We start from the raw sequence: 12,914 nt of genomic DNA on the forward strand, positions 1-12,914 counted from the left end.
ACTCCAAGGAGTCCATACAATACCAGAAGTTCTATACTTTAACCAAGGCGTGAAAGGTATAATTGACTGAGGGTTTGGACCAAATCAAATCTAATATTTATTTAATTTAATTTTCATTTGATTTATATTTTTTTATTGAAGTTACTAACAACTTATTCATGATGTAGCAATTTCAAGGAAACGCGGAAAGTGAGTAGTTAATCACTTAATTACTCTTATTTTTATTGTTATTGCTAGTATCATGATTAGGTTTATTATTTGATTTGACTAACGCTATTAATGTTGAATTGCTTCCAATATTAATGTTAATTCTATTATTGTTATTATGATCACCATATTGCATGTTAAAGGGAATATGTAATTGAAAATCACGCCTAATAAGATAATTTGGACAACCGGTTTAGGTTCCTTTTTAATCTTGTTGTTAAATCAAGTGATCACTAATATTTTAGAATTATATGTTGCATTAATATTCAACCAATTCAGCATAATAATAGTTTGGAACAAATTGAACCTTTGTTTGTATGCCTTTGAGATCGCAGGAATGCTTTTCACTAAGAATCGAGTAGAGGCCAATACGGGCGAATGTGACTCCATGACTCACTTCGTACCATCATCCCCGATCCTCCTTTCGTGGTTCCGAACCATATGGAGTTAGTAATCTCATGGATTATGAATGGGGTGTAACCTTCACGGGTCAATCGTTGTTGCCTATCGTTGTCCCTTATCGTGGTTGCCTTTTTATGATCCGTGAACGGTTTACAAGTTCCTTAAAAACTTGTTGGCGGCTCCCTACTTTCCTTGTCCCTAATCATATATGTCAATTTCCACTTCCTAAGAGTGCCAATCATATTCACCACATGCTTTAACGAAGGCAAACTTCAAACGACGCCTAAACTACGGTGTTCCCTCTCTCCTTAGAACATGCTTATCAACAATGGTTTTAATCCTTAGATGCCAAGCGTATTGCGACTTGGCAAGATGTCACCGACATTTTCATGAATCGTTACAAGTGTAACATTCAAACTAAAACTTCTGAACTTGAACTCTCCATTCTCAAACAGAAAGAGAATGAAGGCTTCACCGCTTATCTGAACAGGTGGAGGGAAACGACTTCACTCTTGGTAGATCCTCCCAAAGAAAGAGAGATGGTTCGCCTCTTTATTCAAAATTTGACTCACAAATATAGGGAACATCTCAAATTTCTTCCACTGAACACTTTCGAAGCTGTATACGACATCGGCATCAATATCGAGGATGAGCTAATAAAGACTGTTGGTAGTTACAATAATAACACTTGGAAAAACAAGAAGAACGACCATCCTTCTTCTTCGTCTTCTAAGCACAAAAATACTACCAACAATATAAGCTAAGTTAATCTCAATGAAGTGTTAGCTCTTGATGCTCCATTGCCCAAGAAGAAAAGAACTTACACTCCTTTAGGAATGACTTATGGTGCGGCCTTTGATCGCCTTTACGGTCAAGGCTTGATCACAACTATTGGGCCATTTCCAGAGCCAAAACCTGAAGAAAGGAGCGCCAAATGGAATCCCAATGTCCATTGCAAGTACCATCAGAGAAGGGGGCACACTACGGAGCAATGTTGGAATTTGAAGGACGTCATTCAAGACTTGGTGGATGCAAACAAACTTTTTGTCCCTTCAGGCAGCAAGAAGTAATGAAGACAAGGCGCACAGTAGATCCTTCGTGCAAGATTTCATGATTTCTTTTTTTCTTTATCATTCATCTCCATTCCCCAATTCATGTCTAGCATAGGTTTTCCATTTCGTATTTTTATATGTTTCATGTGTTTTGTTCACCTTTTCCATTAATAAAATGAGCAAATTTCCTTTACATCTCATTAGTGGAAAAATTGCTATTAGCAGCACCTTATTAGCAACTGGCGTTATATACGTTAGTTACAAAAGCAGTAATTGCAACTGGCATATGTTATGCCCGTTGCAAATATATTAGCATTTGCAGCTGACGTGATAGTGAAGGCTGCTAATAATAATGAATTAAAAACTACAATATTTACTGGCAGCTGGCCAGTTAAATGCCCGCAACAAATACCAGGTCAAATAAAAATTGACTAAAGTACTTACAACTGACCCTACAGCGCCAGCTGCTAAAACATAAGGAGTACTCGTTTTTTTTTTTCGTAAAATAAATTATTATCGGGCTTAACATTCAATCAACCCGCCTCCTTCCTTTTTCCTTAAAAAAAAAAAAAAAACCCGCCTCCTTCCTTCGCTCTCCTCCATTTTCGCCCATTCAAACCTTTCCTCATCTTCGATCTCCTCCATTTTTGCGCTCTTCTCATCATGTTCGCTCTTCCTACTCTTTTCATCATGTTTGCTCTTCCTCAGCATCAACGATTTTCTAGAGGAGGTTGCCCTAATTTTGTGAAGCAGGTTTCCCTAATTTTGTTCGCTCGTCCTCCATTGAAGCTGCTTCTTAGGTAATTCCGTTCTCAACTCTAACTTCCGATTGTTCGTTGTGGATTAAATCTCCTTTATTGAAGAATTTCTCGAAATTGTTGTTTTTTGATGAGAAATATCGATGTTTATGAGTTGTCTAATCTTATTTGCTCATTTCATTGTTTTTACTGATCGGATGATTTTTCTTTTTGGAGATTTAGTATATTGTTGAGATTTCTAGTATTTGGGACTGATTTTCGTCTTGTTTGAAGCAATACTATTGAAATTTAAAGCTTGAATTCCTCTAATTTTGAATTCTATAAGGTAATTTTATTTTTTTGTCAATATTCTAAAAACTCTCAAATTGTAGTGTCCGATCCTCATGACTTGGATTTGTGAATAAAGGTTAGTCTATGAGACCTTATTATAGTTATTTACATTTCATTTCTTCACTTAACCGTCATTGTTTATGATTGTTTGAACTAGATTTGATCTTAGTTTTTGTGACAAAAGGTTGACAGAGAATACAAGCAAAAGGGATCATCACATGATACGATATTTAAGATCTCTTTCTGGCCTCATCAGCCACATGAGTTCTTTGATGACACATCTAGAAGGATGCGATCCAAACAATATGTATTGCTTATACTTTGCTGCATATTTGTCGATATACTTTTTTCTTAATGACTAGTCTATAAGCAAATGTTGTTGTGCTTGTGTTGTGCATCTTTCTCATGAATTCGATGTTTGATTGTCATGACTATCACTTAGAAGGTTCAAACTTCTGGCTTTATATCGTTTTTACTACCTATTTATTGTCCTACTGGTTTTTACATTTTATTAATCTCGTAGTAAAATACGAAAGAATTTGTAGAGAACCTGCAAGATTATCCTAGGGGAGTACTCGACATGTTGGCTATGTGTTTTGTGACACAACTTGTGTTGCTAGGACTTGCTCAAGGTTTAAATGTTGTAAGGAAGATATAGTTTTATTGTCTTATCTTTCTAAGGTTAAAGGAGTATTGAAGATGGATAAATACTTTGTAGTGTGTTTATATAAACTATAATTGATCCATCTTACTGACGTATATACCACCTCTTAAAGTTTGTAAGGAATATAAATTTCCATGTTCAAGATTGAAATTAAAAGCATAGTGAAGTTTTCATTCAGTGAGGATTATATTTTTTAACCCAAGCTGATTTTCTTTAGATATTACTACTACGGATTTATGATTGGTTAGTATAATCTAATAATTTATTGACTTCTTATTCCCAGCTTCTTTATATATGCTAAATACCTTCCTAACCACCTGTTTTTTTCTCCATTCTTCTCATTGTTTTCATTTCACTAGTCGTACAAGCTTTGCTATGAATATGGGTGTTCGTACTCCGCACTTAAGACCAACTTCCAATTTCGGCTCAAAATGTGGTACGAAGAGATTAGGATTGATTTTCTTTGTTGTGGTTTTTGTTCACAAGACATTGTCCAGTATGATATGTAAATTATGTCCATGATAGATTGATTGATTAATAGATAGATTATCATAGTTTGTGTACTTGTGTGCATACACTAATTTGATATTTAAGCTATGATGTTCTATCATTGGCGAGAATACTTTCGCTGTCGTGTAGGTGGTATGTTCTGTTACATAGGGTAGTGCTGATTCTGCTGAATGTGAGTTGACCTCCCTGGGCTATTTGCTAGGCAGGAGTCGAATTGGGATGTTATTGCTTAATGTGTGCTTATTATACGTCCATAGAGGCTATTTTGATCCAGATTATATGTTGTTTTTCAGAGTTAATTTTGGGTGGAATTATACAGCCAGTTGAGGTCTGTTTCAGAGTTAAGGCTTGGCAACTTTTTTCATGCTGAAAATATCATTTCCAGGTGGGTCTGTTCTTTGAAATATTAATTCTTTTGAGTGACTGTGCTCCATATCATTGATATACTGTTAACTTTGATATCATACTTTTTTTGCATTATATATTGTTGATACTTCATATGATCTTTTTAACAAGTGAAAGTAAATTTCTAAGTATACTTAAGGTAAGGGGTATTGACTTTGTTATCTTTACTCTCATGAAGTTTCTGTATTCTTTAATCTCTAAAATAAAAAATTTAATTGTTTGCTTTATAAATTGCAGGTAGTTATAGGTGGTGATGCTCTTTCTCCTTTCGTCGAGTGGGCGAATGTGCATATTTTTTGGTGGAGTATCTAGGTTATTTAGAAGCCTATTAGCAGCCTTGTAATTTAGTTTTTAATTTTTAATTAATGTATATTTCATAACTAACAAAAAATTTGTTAAAATAATATTAAAATAGTTTATATATCATACTGGAGGAATTGCAATTTTTTTTCATTTAAAGAAATGACTATTTGCAATTGGCGTAGTCCTTAGCCATCTGCTAATAGTTTTTTTTTTTTTTAATTCTAAAAGAAAGACTATTAGCAGCTAGCCTAGTACTACGCCAGCTGCAAATAACCTGTATTAGCAGCTGGCCTAGCTCTATGCCAGTTGCGAATAATGACTATTAGCAATGAACAAGTGTCAGTTGCAAATAATATTCTCATTAGTAGCCCCCGCAATAGTAGCCCTACGCGCCAGTTGCTAAAAGCCACTTTTCGCCAGTTGCTAATGACAAGGCAATAATCGTGTCGTTGAGCGACTACACCTGAATCAAATGAATTTATAACGCTCTACTGACCTAATATGTGTATAGGGTAAATAGAGGGGTCGAACCACAGGGAGAAATGCTTAAGCACTGCATTCATTACCTAGGGTCTAAGCTATCTCGGAACAAGAAGTGTGAATAACTAAAAGGTTAAACTAAGAACGAAATGGATTAAAATTAATATAGCTAGGCACCAAGGGAAATGGGTAGGTGAAGTTGACGCTTGATCATGCAATAACATAGTAGCATATCACTGGTAAACTAAACATGCATGAATACCGAAGTAAAGGGGTCCAATCTAACCGCCTTCCGGGGTTAATTGGTTTCTCCTAACATAGCCTCTATGTTTCCACATTAGAACCATATATTAGAAGGTGCAAACAAAGAATTATCGATAGTAATGAATCTCAACTAAGTCAACTTCCGTTACTTGTTAGTAAAGACTCATCTTTGATCAACTAACAATGTGCACTTGCAAGAAAGGCCAAAGAATATCAAGCATGCAAAGAATTTAATCACCATTAACATAACCCCAACATTATAAGCATGAACAATTAGCAACTACACCATCCCCACACCCTTGGCTAGGTGACTACTCACAAATCATATTGAAAACAATATCAATCATCAAATCAATAAGCATCAACAGTACATGATTAATAAGCAAAGAAGAAAAATCAAAGCAAATAAGCAAAATAAAAAACAAAGGTAAAGAGAAAGAGTAAGAGATTGCTCATTAATTGAAGATGAAGGTCTACAAAGGATTGAACAAAACTCCTTCTTCAAAATCCATGTTCATCAATGAAGAAAACCACACTTTCTCTCTCTACCAATGAAGACTAATAGTGTTTCTCTCTCTAGATTCAGCTAAAAATGTAGAAAAATTAAAACTAAGTTAATCTCCTCTTCAAAACGTTCTAAGATGGGACTTATATAGTCCGTACAAAGCCAGCTGATAAAAGGAGAGGTCCGACCGAACAAATGGGAAGGTTCGGCCGGACTACAGGGTAGGTTCGGCCGAACCATGGGTAGGTTCGGTCGAACCTCCTTGATCCTGGTCTGGTCGAACTCCTGTGGTTCGGCCACTCCTGCAAAACTGCCAAATTTCATCTTGCCCCCTGCCTCAACGTTCGGCCGAACCACTGAGCAGGTTCGGCCACACCTTGGTTCGGCCACACCTTCAGGAGGTTCGGCCGAACCTCTTCTGAATCATGCTTCCTCCAGCTTCCCTTGAGCTTAGCTTCCTCCTCTTGAAAATCCCGATGGTTCCTACAAAGCATAAGCATGAAAATCACAATAAGAACAAAGCGAGAAGACTAAGAAAAGGGAAGATAAAGGAGAAAGAAAAGAGGAAGCAAAACTAAGTAAAAATGCTTAGAAAAAGGGCCAAACAAGTGCAAATGAGGGGAGAATCCTTAGAGAAAAAGGATAAAAGAGTGGCATAAATGCCACTCATCAAAATCCCCCACACTTTCCTTTTGCTTGTCCTCAAGCAAGGAATACTAAAACAAAAAGACAACACACACAACAAGCATAATATGACAAGGGTTAAGAAAATCAATCAAGCTTCACGATGGGAAATGCTCCAAATGGACTCTAACATAGGGACATGAATCAAAGAATGCTTACTTTTCTCAACTCAAAGTGGGGGAACACGTTCTAAGATGCTCATGGTTGAAGGAGACAAACCTAAGCTAAGCGTAGAGAACTAATGATTTCATCCTCTGCCCTAGCTCCAACCAAGATGGTCCGCGTTCTCTCCACTAGCTTCAAATCATCCCCAAGTTAGCTCCTCATGATTCCTCGAGGGAACCGGAAAAAGAAATTTTATGTGGAGTCATAAGGTTATCCCGACATCTCAACTATGCACACTCTTTCCATAGGGTTGAAATCTATCTCCCTCCACCGTTTTTTGACCGCACTTCTCCAAGTCCAAGGGTCTTAACTTGGGTTGTAATGTCATGGCTAGGGGTTAAGGTTGGGAATTAATTTGAAAATTTTGGTGGCAAATCCTAAGTGAAGCAAAAGAGTGGCCATCTCTCAAGAACAACCTAAGAATTGAACCTAAATTCAAATTACAACCTTCAATACAAAATTTCACAACATTACTTCATTTCTCTCATCATTTTCTCTTTCTTTTCTTTTTTTTTTTTTTCAACTTTTCTTTCTTTTTTTTTTTAATTCTCCCCTTTTTTTTTCTTTTTTTTTTTCTTTTTTTTTCTTTTGGACTTCATACGTTGCATCCTTCCTCACAAACTTTTTGCAAATATTTTCTTTCATGAACAACTTTCAAAATCTCACTTGAACCAATATTCACAACTTTCTTGCCCTAGAACCAACACTCTCGAATTCGAACCTCAAAAGCCAATGCTTCACTAACTACAAGGGTTGGTAGAACATAGGCCGATAGGTTTGTAATATGGCTAGATCAAGAAAGGGGAATGAGGCCCAAATTGGTTAGCAAGTGGGTGGATGTAAAAATGTAAACCAAATTTGTAACAAAATACAAAGAAAACAAAGAAAAATGAGAAGAAATGGCCTCTTCCTCCTTTAAAGTTGTTTGGTCACGATCTCGGGAGCTAAATACCAACACAAAGATTGAGACATGCATAGTTAAGGATCCAAAGCGCCGCTCACAAGAATGATGAAGGCTAGAACAAATGACGCTCACACGGGATAAAAATAAGCAAATACCAACCAAGGGAATCCTATTCACTACGGAGAGCAACACCATCTTACCACTTTCCCGTGAACTAGGGGGTTCAAACGTCATCAAAAGTTCTAAACCGGGCTACCTTAGCTTATAATGTGTCTAATTCAACCTTAAGCATTCTTAAACCGTGTAAACCCTCATAAACTAGGAAGGTAAGCATTCAAAGTCATGTCATAAAAAAGGCACACAAATTCTCAAATCCAAATGAATGAGCAAATCCACATCAAAAATATTTCAACTTGCCATAGTCATGCTTGTTACACAAAAGAGAACAAGAAAAACACACAAAAGGAGGAAGAAATTAAAAAGGTTCATAATCGAGGCATGTAAATCAAATAAATCCCAATCGACGTACAAGTGATCGTTGATATCAACATCAACGATCCCAGGTTCCTTGGAACCAAAATCAATAAACCTCGAACCATTAAACTCTTCCTAAACTAGACCTAAACTAAGCACTCAGAGAAAAAGAAAAAGAAAGAGAGGAAAGGTCTCACCGAATGCCGCTTGAAATATAAGACGAGGTAATATATCCAATCTCACCAAGGGAGCTAGTGTTGCTCCTTAACGTCCTACATCTCCGCTTCAAGCTTCAATAAAGATGAGCCAAACAAAAGAAACTACAAAAAACAAGAAAAGGTTAGAAAACAAAGAAAAAGACTAAAGAAATAAACAAAAAGAAGAAAAAAAATAAATAAAAAAGCTCTCTACAAAGTTTGGATTAAGGGGATTTGGATTTTCGGGAAATTTGGATTTTTTTCTCGGGAGCATCTTCACCTACAAAAACTCAGGAATCATCAAAGAAAATCATCAGAAATCAGCAAAAATAATCATAAAAGATCATCATCATCATCACATCACCACATCAATATCATCACAACATCACCATCTCATCACATCACCTTCACAACATCACCAACATCATCACCACCGTCACAACGCCACATCAATACCACAAGGCCACTATCCTCACTATCCTCCTTATGTGCAAGCAACTACCCTACCACTCTACCTTCCTATGTACACTTCAACCAACCAAAAGGACATCCCCCCCCCCACACTATTCTTTTGCTCGTCCCGAGCAAAAGTGACAAGTGAGAAGATCGGGGGGGGGGGGGGAGGGAAAAGATCCCTCATCACTGGTTATCATCTCCTCGCCCCCTAGGTTGAGGGGGGTTATTAGGATCAAACCCGGGAGTGTCCATGAAAGGGTGGAAGGGTTGGTTAAATTGCTCATAGGGCCACCCTTTGGCACCCCAACCACCATCAAAAGGAGCGGGGGCGGATGTGGATGTCGGGTCATAAGCCGGATCACAGCCACCTGGACGATAGGGGTCGTATGGGGGGGTGCCAACGCGTTGGGTAGTGTCGATGGGACCTTCCCAATAGGCGTAGCAAGGGGGGTGGGGTGTTGAGGGTCATAGGGTCCCCAATGATTGACCGGACCCTCTTGAGGAGGGTGGTAAGGGTAGTTCACATAGGGCGCTTGAATGCCCGCTTGCACAAGATTGTCATAATTTGCCCTCGTGTAGTACCCCCATTGCTCAATGGAAGCTTGATTGTCTCGACGGATATCATCGAGGGTACTACGAAGGGCATTGAAATCAAAAGGAGGAATGGAAGAAGAAGAAGATGCCTCACCTCCCCCGCTAAGGGGGGGAATGATTTGCTCTTGATGGAGGACCGGTGGAGGTTGAGGAACTCCACCCCGGGCTCTAGTTCGCCTCAGCTCATTGGGGATGTTTTGCTGAGGGATCTTCCATTTGAGAGGAGCAGAGTGGTCCACCGTAGTGAGGTCGGGGTCCGGGAGGACACACCATTCGATCTCCCTATCGACCAAGAGGATGAACGGCACTTGCTATTAGTGTAGTTGAGGAAGTAGCTGTGACGGAGGGCGCTTATGGAAAGAGCATAGGGAGGGAACTCGTCGGTGAGCTCTTCTCGGGTTTGGTGCACGGGTGGGAGCAATTCAATTTGATCTTTATATGCTCCATTCTTCAAAGAAAGAGCAATGATTGTAATCATGCCACCCATAAATATCTCATCACCGAGACGGTTGTCCCTAGTATCCAAGAGCTGTTGGATGAAGGTGAAGGAGCATTGAAATTTGAGCCGTTGAGGATTATCGGCCAAGAATAGGCAAGCAAACTCGTCTTTTACCATGGAGCCGAGGTTGGCTTTGAAGAACACGACATATTGGAGAAGCCGTACAAAATACCTCAAGGCTATATGAATGATGTTGTTGACCTTTGAGGTATTGGTTTGGAACCTATCCTTGTTTGTGATACTCCTCCACCACTCTTGCTCGTTGTAAGGAATGCGGTGAAAGGAGGTCATTTCGGACGGGTGATCAAGGCCGGTGGCGTGCCAAAAGAAGATCTCATTTAAATCACTTTCCGTTAGAGAGTGATCCTCGTTGAACATTCTGAAGTGAATCATGAGTTGAGGATCCTCATCGACATCTTCCGGCTTAAAAACTTCCTTGTGAAGAGAGGCAAGGAATTCCAAAGTCACACGCTCGTAAGTGTGAGCGTGGAGGTGAATGAAGTCACCCCATCCAAATTTTTGAGCCAACCTTGTCACCTCATCCAATATTCCCAGCTTCCTCAAAGTTTGAGGGCAAAAGAATCTTGTAGACCGAATCGGACGCTTGACGAGTGATTCATATATGGGCCAAAATTGCTCGTCCGAAGCAATAATTCCATGATCATTATATTGATGCCGGGAGGAGGTGGGAATTGCGGTCCTGAAGATTCTCCCACCCTCTTCCTCTTTGACTTTCCTTTTCCCTTGCTGGACATCTTGATTCTACAAATTCACCAAGAGCATATCATTAGAACAAATTGATAAGAAATGACATAAGAAGCCAAGTAGCTAGCCAAGGTAAAAGTGTATGCATGAGAGTATACAATTCAAGGCATGCATGAATACATTTGAGCCAAGGTTTGAATAAGAATTCCTATGTCATTCCTATATTAGTCCTAACAAAGTCTAGGTGAAATTTAGCATGATGTCCCCTAATTTTCATGATATCCATTCATCAAACCATCAAAATCAAACCAAAACAATGAATAACAATCTCCAACAACATCCAACTCATGCATTTCTCAATCATAAAATGGTAACATGAACACCCTAGTATGAAATCAACAATCTTAAGCAAAGACATTGAGATCAAAATAAAACCAAGGCAAACATGCATAATCATCATAACAACATGTTCTACTATCAACAACCAATCAATTGCAACAAGTTAATCCAAAGAACCACATGAATCAAACAAGTTATTACTAACAATTTCAAGAATACCACAATTCATACTTAAATATGTAAAACAGGGTAAAACTATAAGAAATTAAAGAAATAAACTTGCAAAAGCTAGGAAAAACATACCACAATTGATTGGAAGGAAGTAAAAACCCAAAAACACCAAAGCACTTAAACCCTTGAAATTTGGGAAAATGGAAAGATGGGTTTTTTTGTGAGGAATTTTTGGTGGAGATTGTAGAAATTGAGTAGAGGATGGAAAATAAGTGAGAAAGCGTGAAGATTGGAATGATTTTGATGGAGATTTGAGGTTGTAAGGGGAGGTGTAATGGAGGTTTAGAGTGAGAAGGAGAAGAAAGAGGTAGGTGACGAAAATGGGAGTGGTGGTCACGAAAATACAACAAAATAGAACTTATGGCAGCATCTTTTTTTTTTTTTTTTTTTTTTTTTTCAAATCTGAAGAGAGGTTCGGCCGAACCAAGGGTATGTTCGGTCGAACCACAGTGAAAGTTCGGTCGAACTCCCCTTTGGTTCGGTCGAACCATTGCCAAAACTCAACTTTCTGAAATCCGGGCAGAAAGTTCCAGCAAAATCGCAAAAAGAGAGGAGTGACCGAACCCAGGAAAGTTCGGCCGCACTACAGTATAAGTTCGGTCGAACCTATGCTGGAACTTCAAGTTTGCAAATTCTGGCAGAAAGTTGCTGAAATTTTCTAAAAATTAAGGAGTGACTGAACCCAGGAAAGTTCGGCCGCACTACAGTATAAGTTCGATCGAACCTCCCAGGGGTTCGGTCGAACCTCCTAGGGGTTCGGTCGAACCTTCTGCCAGAATGCAATATTTTTGTTTTTGGCAGAATGTTGCTATAAATCCTTGAAAATGCTGCAGTGGCCGAACATAAAGTGGTTCGGTCAAACTCCCATACAGAATCACGCAAGTAAAAATAGTCCTTAACACACATCTAAACACCATACAATCATGCTAGATGCAAAGTATATCAAAAAACCAAGCACAATCAAAACTCAAAAATCCCTATAATCCAAAGTTGTAGATGGAAAAATAGAAGCAACATGAAAAGAAAAAGTAGAAAAGGGTTAGAGACTCGGGTTGCCTCCCGGGAGCGCTTTTGGTTAACGTCGTTAGCTCGACGTTCCTTGAGTTGATCAAGGAGGGTCGAATTGACGATGCACATCAAGAAGTGTCACAGAAATCGGTTCATCACTTGGGAATCCTTCATAATAGGGCTTGAGACGGTGACCGTTGACTTTGAAAGGAGAGTGGCCATCTTGGGAGATTTCGTAGGCTCCATATGGAAACACTTCCGTGACAATGTACGGCCCACTCCACCTTGACCTAAGTTTGCCCGGGAAAAGCTTCAAGCGGGAGTTGAATAGGAGGACTTTTTGGCCTTTGACGAATTCCTTCTTGATAATTTGAGCATCGTGCCAAGCCTTAGTCCGCGCCTTATACATGCTTGCGCTATCGTAGGCATTCATCCTCAACTCATCTAACTCATGTAGCTCTAGAAGCCTTTGCTCACCCGCACTATGGAGATCAAAGTTGATTTGCTTGATTGCCCAATGCGTTCGATGCTCCATCTCCACGGGCAAATGACAATTTTTCCCATAGACAAGCTTGTAGGGAGTGGTCCCTATTGGAGTTTTGAAGGCGGTCCTATAAGCCCATAGTGAATCAATGAGTTTGGAGGACCAATCCTTCCTTGTCCTAGCAACCGTCTTCTCCAAAATCACCTTGAGCTCTCTATTGGTGACCTCCGCTTGACCACTCGTTTGAGGGTGGTAAGCAAGCCCTCGCTTTTTAGACACCCCATACTTATCAAG

General features: G+C 39.0%; 1 long non-coding RNA gene across 3 annotated transcripts; it reads left to right on the plus strand.

Moving 5' to 3' along the window:
* The first annotated feature begins 2,181 nt into the window (after nucleotides 1-2,181).
* On the plus strand, nucleotides 2,182-4,779 carry LOC145602169 (uncharacterized). Of its 3 annotated transcripts, XR_014104511.1 has the most exons (5): nucleotides 2,182-2,461; nucleotides 2,791-2,825; nucleotides 2,934-3,849; nucleotides 4,217-4,308; nucleotides 4,566-4,779. It is a non-coding gene; the product is annotated as an uncharacterized LOC145602169 (long non-coding RNA). The 3 variants fall into 3 exon arrangements; XR_014104506.1 differs by having other exon boundaries at nucleotides 2,791-3,849; XR_014104516.1 differs by lacking the exon at nucleotides 2,791-2,825 and having other exon boundaries at nucleotides 3,773-3,849.
* Nucleotides 4,780-12,914: the final 8,135 nt, after the last annotated feature.

Source organism: Chenopodium album, chromosome 1 (assembly GCF_948465745.1).
Source record: "Chenopodium album chromosome 1, dcCheAlbu1.1, whole genome shotgun sequence".
Lineage (NCBI taxonomy): Eukaryota > Viridiplantae > Streptophyta > Magnoliopsida > Caryophyllales > Amaranthaceae > Chenopodium > Chenopodium album.